Source organism: Oryctolagus cuniculus, chromosome 3, assembly GCF_051225735.1.
Source record: "Oryctolagus cuniculus isolate XC-2025 breed Fujian yellow rabbit chromosome 3, ASM5122573v1, whole genome shotgun sequence".
NCBI classification, from domain to species: Eukaryota; Metazoa; Chordata; class Mammalia; order Lagomorpha; family Leporidae; genus Oryctolagus; species Oryctolagus cuniculus.
Window position 1 is genome coordinate 153,990,638 of NC_142869.1, and position 16,683 is coordinate 154,007,320.

Sequence of the window (16,683 nt, forward strand, 5' to 3'; positions counted from 1 at the left end):
CACACTATGCTTTCCATGCTATAAGCATATATAATGAAGTTGTTTTTCCTGATAGCCCCTGTTTGTTGAAATAATTGTGGGATTAGTGGGAATAGACTAAATGTGCGGAATTAACCTGGGACAGGAAATGAGCAACTGCTCCTGAGTTACCAAAGTGACATTAACTTTTTTATTGGCATTTTTCTTCCACTGATACCTGTTCTATGAGGAATCTCTTCTACTTGTTTTCTTGTTACTATTTTTCCCTTGCACTGGATCTACTAGGTGGAACCATCAGGTTCAGGTAGAGGCCTGATCCGTATATCCAGAAGCAGTATATGTGGCCAGTGATAATCCTTTAGTCTACTCATCATATGAAGTAGGTTGGGTTTATACAGACCTGTGGGATTATCTCATTTGAAGATATGAATGAGTCAGGGACCAGTAACTTCAGAGTGAAAAGGTAAAGAAAATGAACGAACAAGCCCGCCATTTCCCTGGGGTTTTAAACAGTGATGTTTAAGTATATTGTCATTGTGTTACACTTCTGTGTAGATTTTCCTCCCAAGAAAATATGCTGTAGTCTATTATCCAGTCCTATAGCACTTGACAGAGTAAATGCAAATCAAAACCACAATGAGGTTTCACCTCACCCCGGTCAGAATGGCTCACATACACAAATCTACCAACAACAGATGCTGGAGAGGATGTGGGGAAAAAGGGACACTAACCCACTGTTGGTGGGAATGCAAACTGGTCAAGCCACTATGGAAGTCAGTCTGGAGATTCCTCAGAAACCTGAATATAACCCTACCATTCGACCCAGCCATCCCACTCCTTGGAATTTACCCAAAGGAATTTAAATTGGCAAACAAAAAAGCGGTCTGCACCCTAATGTTTATCGCAGCACAATTCACAATAGCCAAGACCTGGAACCAACCTAAATGCCCATCAACGGTAGACTGGATAAAGAAATTATGGGATATGTACTCTTTAGAATACTATACCACAGTAAGAAACAACAAAATCCAGTCATTTGCAACAAAATGGAGGAATCTGGAACACATCATGCTGAGTGAAATAAGCCAGTCCCAAAGGGACAAATACCACATGTTCTCCCTGATTGGTGACAACTGACTGAACACCAAAAAGGAAACCTGTTGAAGTTAAATGGACACTATGGGAAATGGTGACTTGATCAGCATAGCCCTGACTTAATGAACAACTTAATACATTATCCCTCTTAGTAGTTTTTTTTGTCTGTTCTACTTAATATGACTGGTTTAATTCTGTAATTAATACACAGTTATTCTTAAGTGTTGAAATTTAACTGAAATGTGATCCCTGTTAAACATAAGAGTGGGGATAAGAGAGGGAAGAGATGTACAATTTGGGACATGCTCAAGCTGACTTGCCCCAAATGGTAGAGTTAGAAACATACCAGGGGACTCCAATTTAATCCCATCAAGGTGGCATGTACCAATGCCATCTCACTAGTCCAAGTGATCAATTTCAGTTCACAATTGATCATAATGAAAGGACTAAGAGTCAAAGGGAGTACATAAACAAGTCTAGTACCTGCTAATACTAACCAATAGAATAAATAAAGGGGAGAGTGATCCAACATGGGAAGCGAGATACTCAGCAGACTCATAGAATGGCAGATGTCCTAAACAGCACTCTGGCCTCAGAATCAGCCCTAAAGGCATTCGGATCTGGCTGAAGAGCCCATGAGAGTATTTCAGGCATGGAAAGCCAAGACACTCTGGCAAAAAAAAAAAAAAAAAAAAAACCTAAATGAAAGATCTCCACGAGTGAGATCCCAGTGGAAAGAACAGGTCTTCAAAGAAGGAGGTACCTTTCTCTAAAGGGAGGAGAGAACTTCCACTTTGACTATGACCTTGTCTAAACAAGATAAGAGTTGGAGAACTCAAGGGGCTTCCATAGCCTTGGAAACTCATGACTGGTGCATAGGGAGATTACTGATGCCATAGACAGGAGTGTCAATTTGTAAAGTCAACAACAGGAGTCACTGTGCACTTACTCCTCATGTAGGATCTCTGTCCTTAATGTGCTGTACATTGAGGCTTAATGCTATAACGAGTACTCAAACAGTATATTCACTTTGTGTTTCTATGGGGTGCAAACTGTTGAAATCTTTACTTAATGTATACTAAACTGATCTTCTGTTAAAAAAAAAAGAAGAAGAAATTATCAATTCCCAACTTGACTCTCGCTGGGATTAAACATGACAATAGGTCTGATCTGATTTCATCATCATTTAAAAAATCATCTATTATTTTTCACTTTATGTTTCTGTGTGGGAGCAAACTGTTGAAATCTTTACTTAATGTATGCTAAACTGATCTTCTGTATATAAAGATAATCGAAAATGAATCCTCATGTGAATGGAAGGGGAGAGGGAATGGGAAAGGGGAGGGTTGCGGGTGGGAGGGACGTTATGGGGGGAAGCCATTGTAATCCATAAGCCGTACTTTGGAAATTTATATTCATTAAATAAAAGTTAAAAAAAAAAAGAAAAAAATCGGAAGTAAGAATGACGTTTATGTTAATTATGTAAATTCCTGTGTTACCTCCTACCATATTCCCTTTTTTCCTCAATGATCCATAATAATTGTATTTCAACAAGGTATACAATGGTGACCACTATTCATTTCCATATATATTAAATTTCAATACTTTTGTTTTCTCTGTCAATGAAGCTATCTCTTCAGTTTCTTATTATTCCTCTTATCTTTCTGTATCTCTAGCAAATTGGACTTCTTAATCAGTGATACATAAGCAAGGGTCCCAAAATAAAATAATATTCCATTTTATAGGCTTCTAATAGTGTTTCAACATTAGTCTCACATGCCACTATGTAAATTCAATATTCACTTGAAACATGATTAGTTGATCAAATATACTTATAAACTATGGGTTAGCTGTTAGCTTCTTGCTGATAGACCATGGTTATCTTTAATATCTGATCTGTTGAAAAACAAAAACATTCAATAGTCAGGTTTAAAGTTTCTAAATGGAACAAAGGGAAAAGGCCCAATATCAGTATTCTTACCAAAACTTAAAAAATTACGAAAAAAACTGACAAATATAACTATACACTAGATAAGGACTGAAGCTTAAAATAAGTTAAGTCCAGATTTCCTTATCTAGGGCTGCAAAGTGAATGTAAGTTTTTCCTTCTACAAAATTACATCACTTACCATTAGTACATGAATAAAGTGTTCAAGGTGGGAAAGATGGCATCTACGTCACGGTTCAAGCATGTGGGCTCCCATTCAGCTAGAGCAATCTAAGTACTGTTTTATGTACTGTAGATGATTATTCAATGAGCAGAAGTAGTTATTAATTTTATTTTGCTTGGTGTTCTCTGATTATCTGGAATTTGTATTTTGTTTTCTGTCACTAATTTTGAAAAACTATTTTTTTTTTTTGGCCATTATTTCTTTTTCTACTTTTCCCTTGTTTTTAAATGCAATTACAATTATTATCTTGTTCTAACATTTGATATTGACCATAGTCCTTGAATGTGCTGTTTGCCTTTTTTTTTTTTTTTAAGATTTATTTATTTACTTGAGAGGTAGGGTTATAGATAGTGAGAGAGAGAGACAAAGAGAAAGATCTTCCATCCTCTGGTTCATTTCCCAGATGGCTGCAATGGCTGGAGCTGGACCAATCCAAAGCCACAAGCCAGGAGCTTCTTCTGGGTCTCCCATGCGAGTACAGTGGCCCAAGGTTTGGGCCATCTTCCACTGCTTTCCCAGGCCATAGCTGAGAGTTACATGGGAAATGGAGTAGCCAAGACTCGAACCAACACCCATATGGGATGTTGGCACTGCAGGCCGAGGATTAACCTACTGCACCATAGTGCTGGCTCCCAAGATGTGCTGTTTTTCTTTGCACTGTTTTCTCTATTTTAATTTCAATTTTGGGGAGTTTATTTTTGCACTGGTTTTCTTATGTTAATGAGTTTTTATTTACAGAATTTTCATTAACTTCTTCTGATTGTATCTCTTTCTTGAAATTATCTGTTGATCATCTAGGCTGCATAACTTTTTCCATGAAAAACTTAAACATATTAGCTGTAGTTATCATAAATTTCCTGTGACTAATTCATGTTTCTGCGATGCCATAAATAGCTTCTAATAATTTTTGTTTATTCATAATCTATTGATTTCTTGCCTTTGTGCATACCTCATAAATTTTTGTTGAAAGTCACATTCGTGGTATAGGGTAGTAATACTTATATAAATAATTTTTACTCTTGAATATGAGTATCATTTTCCTTCTTCATATGTTAAGCTCTGTATCTATGTATCCATCTGTCTATCTATTATCTATCTAAAAGTATCTATTCATCCATCCTTCCACCTACCTACCCATCCATCTGTCTTTCTTGTCTCTCTCTCTCTCTCTCTCTGTCATCTACATCTATTTACTGGTCTGCTCCTGTTTGCTTAGAACTGTCCTTAGGAAAAAGGTGGTATTATTGACCATATTCTCTAAACATGAAGCAAATTAACACACAGAATTGTACAAAAGGAACTCACATTCTGTTTAGGGAAACATATCTGGAAGACAAAATTTCAGAACATCTACATAATTATCTGCCACTATCTTTAGATGAATAACAAATTCTGAAAAGATAACAATGAGCCCGTGCTACGGCATTAAGGAAAGCCTTGTTCTCCACCATGGAGAGAATTTATAGTGTTTTAAAGAAAGGTTAATTCAGTTACAGGACAAGAGGAATAAAATATCAATTAATGGTTAAACATGCAAAAATCAATAACCACAATTACACATGTCTCAAGAATTATATTTGTATTTTAAATGTCAAAATAACTCACAATAAGAGCTTATGAAATACCTTGTCAATACTTTTGTTTTCTCTGTCAAGGAAGCTATCTCTTCAGTTTCTTATTATTCCTCTTGTTTTTCTGTATCTCTAGCAAACTGGACTCCTTAATCAGTATTCAGTATTCAGTGGAGCTCTGGGAAGGATTTGAGGTCTTGGAGATATTTGTTTTGTGACCTTGTGCCATCGTTCACTGCCCATTTTCTAAAGGACAAGGTGATATTGACAGAAATCATGTTGAAGTACACCACATCTGATCGAATTCTCTGGAAGAGAAGGAAAGAAAATGTTGAGCTTAATTAGATGCAACCCAAGAAGAGGGGTTACGCTAAGTATCTGGTATTGATTCATGGGTCCTTATGTGCTTTTCAATAGTTTTCAATGATAGAAAATTATAAAAAACACCATGCACAAGAAATTAGCAGCCATAAAACAATCCAGATAGAAGCCAATATTTTTTCAACAGTGTTGAAAGTGGTTTCATTATACTCCTGGAAATAAAGACAAATAAGAAAAAAAAAATCAACCTTGTGGGGAAATTAGGCATAGGAGGCAATTCAAAGATGGTGCCTGCAGGGAAATTAGGCACACGTGGCAATTCAAAGATGGCACCCAAAGGAAGTAAGGTGGGCGGTACCAAAAGTCATTTACCACCAAAGCTGATTGGCTGCGCAGCATCAGGGGAGGTGACAACTGATGATGAGTGTACAGACATATGGCTGGTCCTGTAAAAAGTCACCCTGTAAAATGACCTTTTAAGTAATTGGTTGGTCTTTATGCCCTGCCCCAGTAATCCCGCGGTCTTGTGCTTTAAAAGGCTTTGCTACACATGCAATAAACCGAGTTCTTGCTTGCTTGACTAGACTCCCTGCTGCGTCTGACTGTCTCTGGGATCGCGAGGCTGGGGAATGGGTGAGCGGCGCACTTACCTTTCTTTGGACCCAGTCCATCCTCGTTTGGGTGGACTAAGACCCTACACAAGCTTTCATGTTTTGTATAAGGATTTCAAAACATGGAAGAACTATATTATTACTGAGAACAGTGAAACATTAGGTTTCTACATGGGTATGTGTGAAATTTGTTAAATGCTTAGGAAAAATGCTGGTACAATTCTTTAGGTTAGTAAACAAGCATCTTGAAACTATTCTTTTTTAAATCTTGGGAATGCACAAGGAAATTGCACCCAGAATATGTTGGGTAGAGTCCAGGATAGAAGGTAGTTTGACCCTGAGATGTAATGTGGCCATATGTATTTGTTCATATCAAAAGAAAATACAAATTATCTTCAAAAAGGTCATAGAGAAAATGTCTGAAAATAACTAAGAGTGAATTTAAAAATTTAATTCCACTTTTCCACAAATTTTTTGAAGTTCTCTCAGAAATTGCCTAAATAAATGGTAGGTGTATTTCTGCTTCCATCTTTCAACTCTATGCTATAACAATAAAAACCACTTAAATCTGAGATTCTTCAACTAGACTATCATACAGTGAGATTTGAAATGTAGTAAGTGTTGCTTTAATGGTTTAATTTCAGCAGCTAAAAATTATACTGTGTTTATATTAACCTGATGATTCACAGAATATACATTCCATCTCCCTTTTCTTGATAAATTAAAAGTTGTATGTTAAATATAATAAAATTTCTTCCTGAAACATCTTCTCCATACACATTTAGATACTAAAAACTGTATTAGAAAAATGTAGTAATGATTAACATTGTTTTTTTCAAACAATAAAATCTATAAGGAAACAAAAATTCCTAACTCATCTCTGGATATTATTTTGAAAATTTACAGGAAAAAAGTAAGAATAAATATTTGAACATGTAGATAATTAATATATCTGATAAACAAGAGCTGCCACAAAGGAGTTAACAGAATAGGAAGTGAAGGAATTAACCAGGCAATTCACAGAAGAGTGATAATGAGCAGCCTAAGAGCATACAAACAGTACCTAATGCCTTTAAAAATATGTAACATAAAATTAAAACACCAACTATGTAATGATTTGCCCACTACGCTGTCATTCATAAAATGTTAATATTATTTTAAAGATTCTATGGGGGAAATTGCATGATTTTTTTGAGAAAAGAATTAGAATTATGGGTAACACATGATAAGGGATATTTTGTACTTTTGACTCTGTATACTCAAGTTTTAGAATAATTTTTCATATTGATCCATTATTATATTATCATTATTATTATTTTTATTTTTGACAGATAGTTAGACAGTGAGAGAGAGAGACAGAGAGAAAGGTCTTCCTTTGCCATTGGTTCACCCCCTCAAATGGCCGCCATGACCGGCATGCTGCACCAATCCGAAGCCAGGAGCCAGGTGCTTCTCCTGGTCTCCTATGCAGGGGAAGGGCCCAAGCACTTGGGCCATCCTCCACTGCCTTCCCAGGCCACAGCAGAGAGCTGGACTGGAAGAGGAGCAACTGGGACAGAATCCAGTGCCCCAACCAGGACTAGAACATGGGGTGCTGGTGCCACAGGCGGAGGATTATCCTAGTGAGTCAAGGCACCGCCCATGTTATATTATAATACATGTCCATTAAAATGAATTGTGAGCTTTGAATATATTTTAAATTATTCATAAGCAACTTGGATGAACATTAATTCTATCTTGCAACTCTCACCTTATGGATAGTATGTGATAACATTAGTCACAATGCCCATAAGATTAAAAAATTCAACCTGAAACCTTTTGACTCATTAGCTTTTTATTCTGAGATAATTTTGGATTCACAAGCAGTTATAAGAAATAACAGACCTTGTATGTCTTTCAGTCCCAATTGTTATGTTTGCATAGTTTTGACTCAACAACTTTTATATTAAGAAAATTGTTAGTACATCTTTTACAGTAAACATTGTGCATGTAATTACTTTAGATTGTGTAAAAATAACTTTGTACTGCAAATAAATGTACATATTTTATTTCCTCATTTTAAATGGAGATTCTTATATGCACTCATATATTGCAAAAAGATCTATGAAACTTACTTTTCTTTAAGCCAATAGTAAACAAATTTCTACTATTAGTAAAGAATGTATGTGTATATGTCCTACAGTGTTATGAATAGGAAAATTAAAAATATAAAATAGAAAGTGAGGAGCTAGAATAAATTAAAATATTTAGAAAATAGAGCTGGACATTGTGCTATAGTAGGTTAAGCTGCTGCTTAGGCTTCCCACACCCATATCAGAGTGCGGGATTTTCTTCTGCTTGCATTCCAGTTCATACTAATGTGCACCCTGGGAGACAGCCAATGATGGCTAAATTACATGGATCCTTGCCTCACATGTGGGATACCTACATGGGGTTCCTGGTTACTTGCTTTAGCCTGGCCCAATCCCCAACTGATAAGGCATTGGGGAGCGAACTAGCAGTTGGAGGACATCTCTTTCTCCCCCCCACCCATTGCTCTACCTTTTAAATAAGTAAAAATAAATACATAAGCTTTGAAGATTTAGAAGATAGTACTTATTTAATTGTACCTAAATTCTGTTTGAATTTTACAAAAAATGTTATTTTGTAGTTTTGAATGTGCTTGTTTTTATTTGAAAATGTTGTTTTATTACTTTGAAATGTAGAAATATGTATGTTTTTTAAAGTATGGTTTATTTCCATATATGCTTCTAAGGTCTGGAAAAGGACAAAAAGTTGGCAAAAAATTTAAATCAGCTTATTTTTGTTGTGTCTGAATATGTGGGCATATGAGCACTTAATTGTGCAGGGAAAGACTTGAACATATTTAGAAATGAAGAGATGACTGTTGAAGAGGAAGGAGAAAAGAAAAGCCACTGGATTGAATAGAGTCTCAGGCAATGTGGAAAGAAAGAGGACCCCAGTGAGTAAGCTGTGGTGAAAAACAGCAACTCTTCATCTGGAGCAGAGGGCAAGACAGTGGGATTGGTGGGTAGGTGTGGATGTTTAGGGAATACTTTGTTTTCTTTCTTTCTTTCTTTCTTTCTTTCTTTCTTTCTTTCTTTCTTTCCTTCTTTCTGTTTTTCTTTTTTTTTTTTAAATTTTATTTATTTGAGAGGTAGAGTTACAGACAGAGAGAGGGAAAGACAGAGAGAAAGTGTCACAGGTGAAATGGCAGCAGAGGACCTCTATGTTCTTTGTCTCACATGAAAGAAAAATGACCACATTGTAAGATCATCACAGAACACACCCAACACCAGAGTGGGGGAAAGGATTTATTGGGGAAAACCCAGCAGACCAGAGGGAAGGGGCGAAGAAGGAAAAAGAGAGGAGAGGAGAGGAGAGGAGAGGAGGGGGAGAGAGAAGACAAGAGGGAAGAGAGCAGAGAGAAGAGAAAATGAGCAAGAGAGGTGAGATTAGAGAACTGGCGAGAGAGAGCCAAGAGAGGTAGCCCCGTGTTCAGGAACAGGTCCTTTTAAAAGTTTGCCAGAGGGTGGGCAGCGAAATAGGAGCAGTGAATCCCATGAGGATGGGGGTGGAGCTTGACACTGGTGGTTGTGAAATCGGACACGACCCCCTAAAATCTACACTGAAATGTGGCCCTTTAAAGTTCCTCAGAGTGCTATCTGGGGTGCCACATGTGCTACTGGAGTTTGGGGTGCCATACGATTTCACCATGAGCTTGTTAATAAATCCCCGATATTAATAAGCCCGAGAGGGTTCTTGCCTAATATTTAGAGAAGAATTTTAAATAGCGGCACAGATAAACGAGGCAGCATGGTACGATTTAGGCTTTTATTCAGTGTGAAAGGTATCTAGGAAAGTGAAGGCTTCAGTTCAGGTAGGAGAGAGGGGAAAGTCTGGAAACTAGGGTAGCTCCATACCACTCAGAGAGCAGGCCAAAGCCACGTGCAGCAAGCGCCTGGAGCTGCTATCCACCGCTTATCACCAGCAGCAATGCAGAGGCCGAGAGTGAGGTAAATATGGGTTCATACCGAGCACCAGGAGCCAGCCACGTGAGGAGCATATAGGCCAGGAAGCCTAGGGTGCGTGGCCCAAAGGCCACGAGCCTTGGAGGTGAGGGCTACAGCAAGCCGCCTCCTGCCAAGAGGCCAGGGAAGAAGAGCAGGGTGGGACACACCGTGTCCCAGGCTTTTAACCCACTTCCCAAGCGGAGTGGTTAATTAACCTGATTAGCCAGTGGGCACCCAGGTATGGCCAGGTAGGGAGATGAGATCACACAGGGGTGTGGTGAAGGTATCAGGTAGGGCATGAAGTCACAGGGGCATGGCGAAGGCGTGGTCTTCCAGTTCACAAATCTAATCAATTTTAGCCTGTATGCCTGCCTACTTCAGTTGGGCCACATGGCCACCTGGCTTCCAGCAATGGTGGTGGGCTAGAGCCTAGGATGGTGTCAGCGTATAGATTGTGCCATAGATAAGACTGCGCTATTTTCCTAACACACATGGTGTTACATCCACTCGTCACCTAAAATAGAGTATTACAAAAACCATTGACAGTCAAACATGAATTTTCTTGAAAAGAGAGGCAAATGAAAGACAAATGAGAGGCAAGGTAACGGATCGGGATCGGCCACCCATCGGGACCAACACTCCTTACCAGAGTGTGGCCTCCAACAGCGGGTCACATAGCTTTTTATAGTATTCTGTCCTCTAGCGCTCACAATTTCGAACCAGACCCCTGGTATGTAGTGAACAATAAAGAGGAAAACCAGAACAGTTAACAATAACAAACCCAGTAACAGATTCAAGATATGGTGGTAAGATAACAATGAAGGACAGATTTTGGCCAACCTAGTTCCTGGGAATTTGGGCCCACATAGTTTCACAAGATAATACACCCTTAGCCTTAGAGAGCAAAGCTAATATGTTCAGAAGCAAGAGATCCACAATTAGCTTTTAGCCACACTCACTCCATTTTGATTCTGATTTTACAATGGACCAGGCAGTGAAAGTAAAGTAGGGTGTATTCAAGTTAGCACCTCCTGCCAGAGTGGCAAACAGGGGGTTCCAAGAGAGGAAGACCCTAAAGGCTGGCTGTAATGAGGTTTTTAAGAGTGATCCTGGGGACCACTTTGTTAATCAATGGAGTAGGGGGGAAACCCAACAAAAGACCTGATTTACAATTCTTTATCCTGTCTGACTTATGATAAAACAAAAAGCCAACCAGAAGGGTGGAGGAGGTGACTGGTCTTCGCAATGAACTGTGGGCACAGGAGGAATCACTACTCCCTTGCTATTCTCATGTTAAACTTGTAAATTAGGAGATTCCTAAGGAAGGAGGGCAGACACTTTGATCTTGCTTAAGATAACTTTTTGTGGGGTAGGGGGGCGGGAAGCACCTCCCGATTCCAAATTTCTACCAGGGGACCACCTTGACTGCCTATTATTTTATATAAAGTTTCTTAACTCACCTGAGAGAAAAACAGTTGCTGGCTTTAATGAGATTTATGCAGAGAAACGAGAATCCACCAAATCTTTAGTTTATCTTTTTAATTTTAATAGCAGAAATGTAGTTTATAAGGTTTGAAGAAGCCAAATGTGTATGACTTATTGCATTTTAATTGTGTGTTGCTTCATAGCTCTTGGACACACACTTACTTTATCTTTAGCCAACTATCTCTCACAACACTAGTGCCTGAATGAAAGCAGGTTTTAAAGTAGGCAGGCATACAGGCTAAAACTGATTAGGTTTGTGAACTGGAAGACCACGCCTTCGCCACACCCCTGTGTGACTGCATTCCCCTACCTGGCCACACCTGTGTGCCCACCAGCCAATCAGGTTAATTAACCACTCCCCTTTGGAAGTGGGTTAAAAGCCTGGGACAGGGTGTGTCTTGCCCTTCTCTTCTGTTTCCTGGCCTCTTGCCAGGAGGGGGCTTGCTGTAGCCCTGCACCTCCAGGGCACATGGCCTTTGGGCCACCTGCACTAGGCTTCCTGGCCTCGATGCTCCTCCACAGGGCTGGTTCCTGGTGCTTGGTATGAACCCAGATTTACCTCTCTTAAATATTTCTCACTAAATAAAAGCCTAAAATGTACATGCTGCCTCGTTTATTGATACCGGTATTTAGAATTCTTCTCTAAATATTAGGCAAGAACCCTCTCAGGCTTATTAATATTGGGGGTTTATCAATAAGCATATGGTGATATCATATGGCACCCCAAATTTTGATAGCATATGTGGCACCCCAGATGGCACTTCTGGGGGACTTTAAGGGGCCACATTTTCATATATATTTTAGGGGGTCATCTCCAATATCAGTTTCACACTGTGAGGTGAGATCTTCATATCTTCATTTTTCTCTCTACACTCCTGTTTGCTGCATTTATCACAAGTTAGGTTCTTTGAAATAAGTTGAGAAATGCTTCTTCGAAACCAGCTTCTGTGACGGGAACCAGAGGAAGCAGGTCTGCAGAGAAAAAAAGTTCATGAGCTATGCAGGCTCAAGGAACCCCAACTACCTTGATGGGGAGCTCTAAAGTGAGCGTGCTCATCACAGCATCCTTCTTTGGCAGACAGACCAAGGCCAGCATACCCTGCCTCGTGTGTAAGCTACATGTAAGCTACCCTGGGAAGGGTTGAATTTCTGCTGGGGTTTTAGCTGAAGTAGAACCTGAAGGCACTAACTATACAACTCTAAGTCTCCGTTTGGAGCACAGAGAGAACATATATATCCATGCATCACAAACTGCCAGCTGTAAAGATGTTTCGTATCTATTGAATGTACCTTGTCAGCCTCTACCACTTGCATTTCCCAGCTTAAGAGTAAAATCATTTTATTTTGCTATGCTTTCATACATAGTATCCTCCCCCTGATGTAGGCAGGCAGATAGGATAAAATCTATTAGATTTGTAAGCTGGAAACCACGCCCTCAACCATGCCCCTGTGTGATCTCATGCCCCTACCTGATCTCACCTGAATGCCCACCTGCCCATCAGAGCCTATGTAACCACTCCCCTTTGGAAAGCATATAAAAAGTGAGGAGCGCCCCAAAATCACTCTCTCTACCTTCGCTTTACTGCCACGTTTGGCTGCCTGTGGTTGCTCGTAACCATATGCTTGCTCTATTTGCCTGGTTCCTGGCCTGCCTGCTCTCTGCTTGGTATGGACCCAACTTAGCTTCTAGCCTCTCTTTAGTCCCTAAATAAAGCCCTCACTCTCCTGCACATTTCTCTCACTGAACTTATCATGTTGTGTGGTCTATTTGAGCCAGTATTCAGAATTCTCTGAATAAGTGGCAAGAGCCCACAAGTTTATTAATTTTGAGAATTATTAGTAAGCAATCAGATATCACCTCCATCCCACCTCCTACCCCTCAATGTCAAAACAAACAGAAAACAAATGTAAAGCAAAATTACTACCAAAGTCACTCATGAAAATTTGATTCTCAATGTTTAAGAAAAGGATATAGTCTCACAACCCAGATATTATTTGAGATTCAGTGCTTAAGTAATCTGTGTCACTAATGTGGACAAATCTGGACAGAAAACAGCACCAGAGCATCACCTGAACCTCGGGCATGTGTGTGTTGAAAAAGCTTCCTCAGTTTGTTTGCAATAACTACCAAATCCCGATTTCTAGTACCAATCCACAATAATTCAAGGAAATGGAATAAATTCTAAAGGCACTACAAGGCATGGAAACTGGAATATCTAATAAAATGTACAAGTGCATAAAGAAAGGCATAGAACATAAAGAAGATACACTGTAACCAAATGGTGCTATATATAAAGTGGACCAGTTTTTACCATACCATGGGTAACTTGTCTGGGAAATGTCAAAAACAAGACTTGGATATAAAGTTGAGCAAAGTTCTTGAGGTAGGGATTTGTATCTGTGTTCGTTTTGGCAGTCTCCACACCCTGGAGCATATCTCAGAATCAATAAATATTTCCTGGAATGAGGGCTTTGAAAGTAGAACACATAACTAAATTTATGCTTAAGTGGGGAAGGCACTGATTGCACTTGCTAAAGACTATTCCAGGTAGGCGGCAGAGCCCATCTGCTGTACCAGATGCCTTGTGGTTGATTGGACAACAAACATGTGGGAGGCAAAAGGCATTTCTTTCCAAAAAAGCCACCAGGAAAGGGGCCAGGCAATTGTGCCAGGACTATTCCTAACCTTCATCAATAGCTTCATAATCATATTGCTTTTCCTAATTTAACAAGAAAGCTGCTACAAGTGAGTGTGTGGAGCAATGGCTCAGCTGCATTTGAAGGTTTTAAATGCAAGACCTTTGAGTGCTTCTGATAAAATTGAATTCATATGCTTTTCATGGAGACCTTTACTATTTGTGCTGTCTGTGCTCACTATTAAACAAAACACTGCAGCAATGTTTTCTGTAAACACTTGATTACACAATAGTTCTGAATTTATTTGTTTTCAATGAATGAAATGAAATTCATGTGTTTCCTAAGATTTAAGCATTGTATTCAGCAATGGTTATGTAGGCAAAAGGAACCTGAAAATAGCAATTTAATGAATTAAAATATCTATTCAGAATTCTAACTCCTCATTACTTACAAGTCTTTTAAAATACAATTATGTAATTATTGCCATAAGTTTGTACTTTATTTTTCCCTTTTTATCAGACATTATGTAATCATGGTATTCTGTAACCAAAGTTAAACATTTCAATGTAACATAAAAACGTTAATACACTAATCCTAAAACATTTTCTATACATACAAGTTTCCTTTCCTTTTCTTTCTCCCTCTCTCTCTCACATACACAGAGAGAGAGAGCCCACAAACACAAGCCATTTTGCTACTCTAGACATGGAGTCTTAGTTGTTTTAATGGCAGGGTATAGTCTATTAATAACACTGGATGCAAAAATTTCCCAGCAGCATGTTAATCAAGTCCTCCCAGTAACTAAATGGTTAAACATCATGGTTCTTTTCTCACCAATGAGGAAGATGAAGGCCTGAGTGTTTCAGTGGCAGGCACTAATCCACAGAGCTGCAATACTGCCAGACACCTAATGCACTTAATTGAGTGCCTTCACTTCTCTCTTGTCTATGCAGTGCTGAATATATTTGGAGGAAAGGTGTGAATAGTGGCAGCATCTCCGCTGTGTGACCTGGTGATGCATACACATGCCATTCTGTTGTGGAGTCTGCTCAGTTCTACCTACAACCCAAGGGACGGGGTTAGAAGGGACCAGGGATGAAGTCAGTACTGAAGTTTCAGGTAGTGACACTTAGATAACATTATATCGCATTTCAGGCAGAATCCTTTTAAGATGAGATAGGAGGGAATAAAAGCAGGGAATGTGGATGAAAAAACTAAACTATAAAGTATAACAGGACAATTATTATAAGTAAATAAAATGCCAATATGGATGGAACTCAAGGACATTAGGTTAAGTGGAATAAGCTAGACACAGAAAGACAAAGGCTGCATGTCCTCCCTCCTTTGTGGAAGCTAAAGAATTTGACACAAATAGAGGTAGAGAATAGAACAGTGGTCCCAGAGCCTGGGAAGGACTGGAGGGAGGGTAGTATACAGAGGATGGATGGCCAACACTGAGACACAGTTAGATGAGAATTAGCTCTAATGTTCTATGGCACAGTAGGGTTATTCCAAACTAACTACAGAGGAGTCTGAAGTTTTTCAACACATAGAAGTGATAATATTTGAGAAATGAAGTGCTAATTATCCTAATTTGATCATTACACAGTGCATAAATGTATTATAATATTGTATCCCATAAATAATTACAAATATTATGTCAATTAAAAAAGAAATCTAGTGTCAGAGTAAATCCTTTCATTAAAATAAGTCAGACAATAATTGACTAATAGACACTAAGCTCTTTCTCTCCATGATACATTCATTAGTAATAGCAGCTATGCCTTATTCATACACACTGCTAGCATTAGGAGATTCACCTTACTCATACATGGTGCATGGACTTGGCATTTCTGGAGTGTTGAATAAATACTTATTCAGTGAAAAAAAATTTCTGAAAATATTGACTTTGTTCCATCTTCATTAAATGGTCAAAAAGTTACACGTCTTGGACACATGAACAAGGGATTCTCTGGAAAGGCAAGGCTATTAACGTTTTCATTTCCCATAAAAAAGCAATTCCTTTAGTAAAACATAAAAGAATGTTTAGGCTTCTTTTTAAATTTTCAAAATTTAGTGATTTGAGAGAGACAGAGACAGCAAGATAGAGAGCTCACTTCTGTCTTTTGATTCACTTCTCAAATGCCTACAGCAGCTAGAGCTGGCCATAGGCTAAAGCTGGGAGCTAAGACCTGAATTCAGGTCTCCTATGTGGGTGTCAGGAACCCAATTTCTTGAGTCATTAGCACTGCTTCCCACGATCTCCATTAGCAGTAAGTTGGAATCAGGAACTAAAGGTGGGAGCAGAACCCATGCACTCTGATGTGAAATATGGGTATCCTAACTTACATCTTAACTGCTAGGCTAAAAACTTGCTCCAGATAATCATATTTTTTTCAAATATGCCTGCCAAATAAGTGTTATATAATGTACTTAACCTTCTCCATATTCTGATTTTAACCAGTTGTATTACTTTTTTTTTTTTTTTTTTTTTGGACAGGCAGAGTTAGACAGTGAGAGAGAGACACACACAGGGAGAAAGGTCTTCCTTCTGTTGGTTCACTCCCAAAATGGCCACCTCGGCTGGTGCGCTGCACTGTTCCGAAGCCAGGAGCCAGGTGCTTCTCCTGGTCTCCCATGTGGGTGCAGGGCCCAAGGACCTGGGCCATCCTCCACTGCCTTCCCGGGCCACAGCAGAGAGCTGGACCGGAAGAGGAGCAACCGGGACAGAATCTGGCACCTCAACCGGGACTAGAACCTGGGGTACCGGTGCTGCAGGCTGAGGATTAGCCTAGTGAGC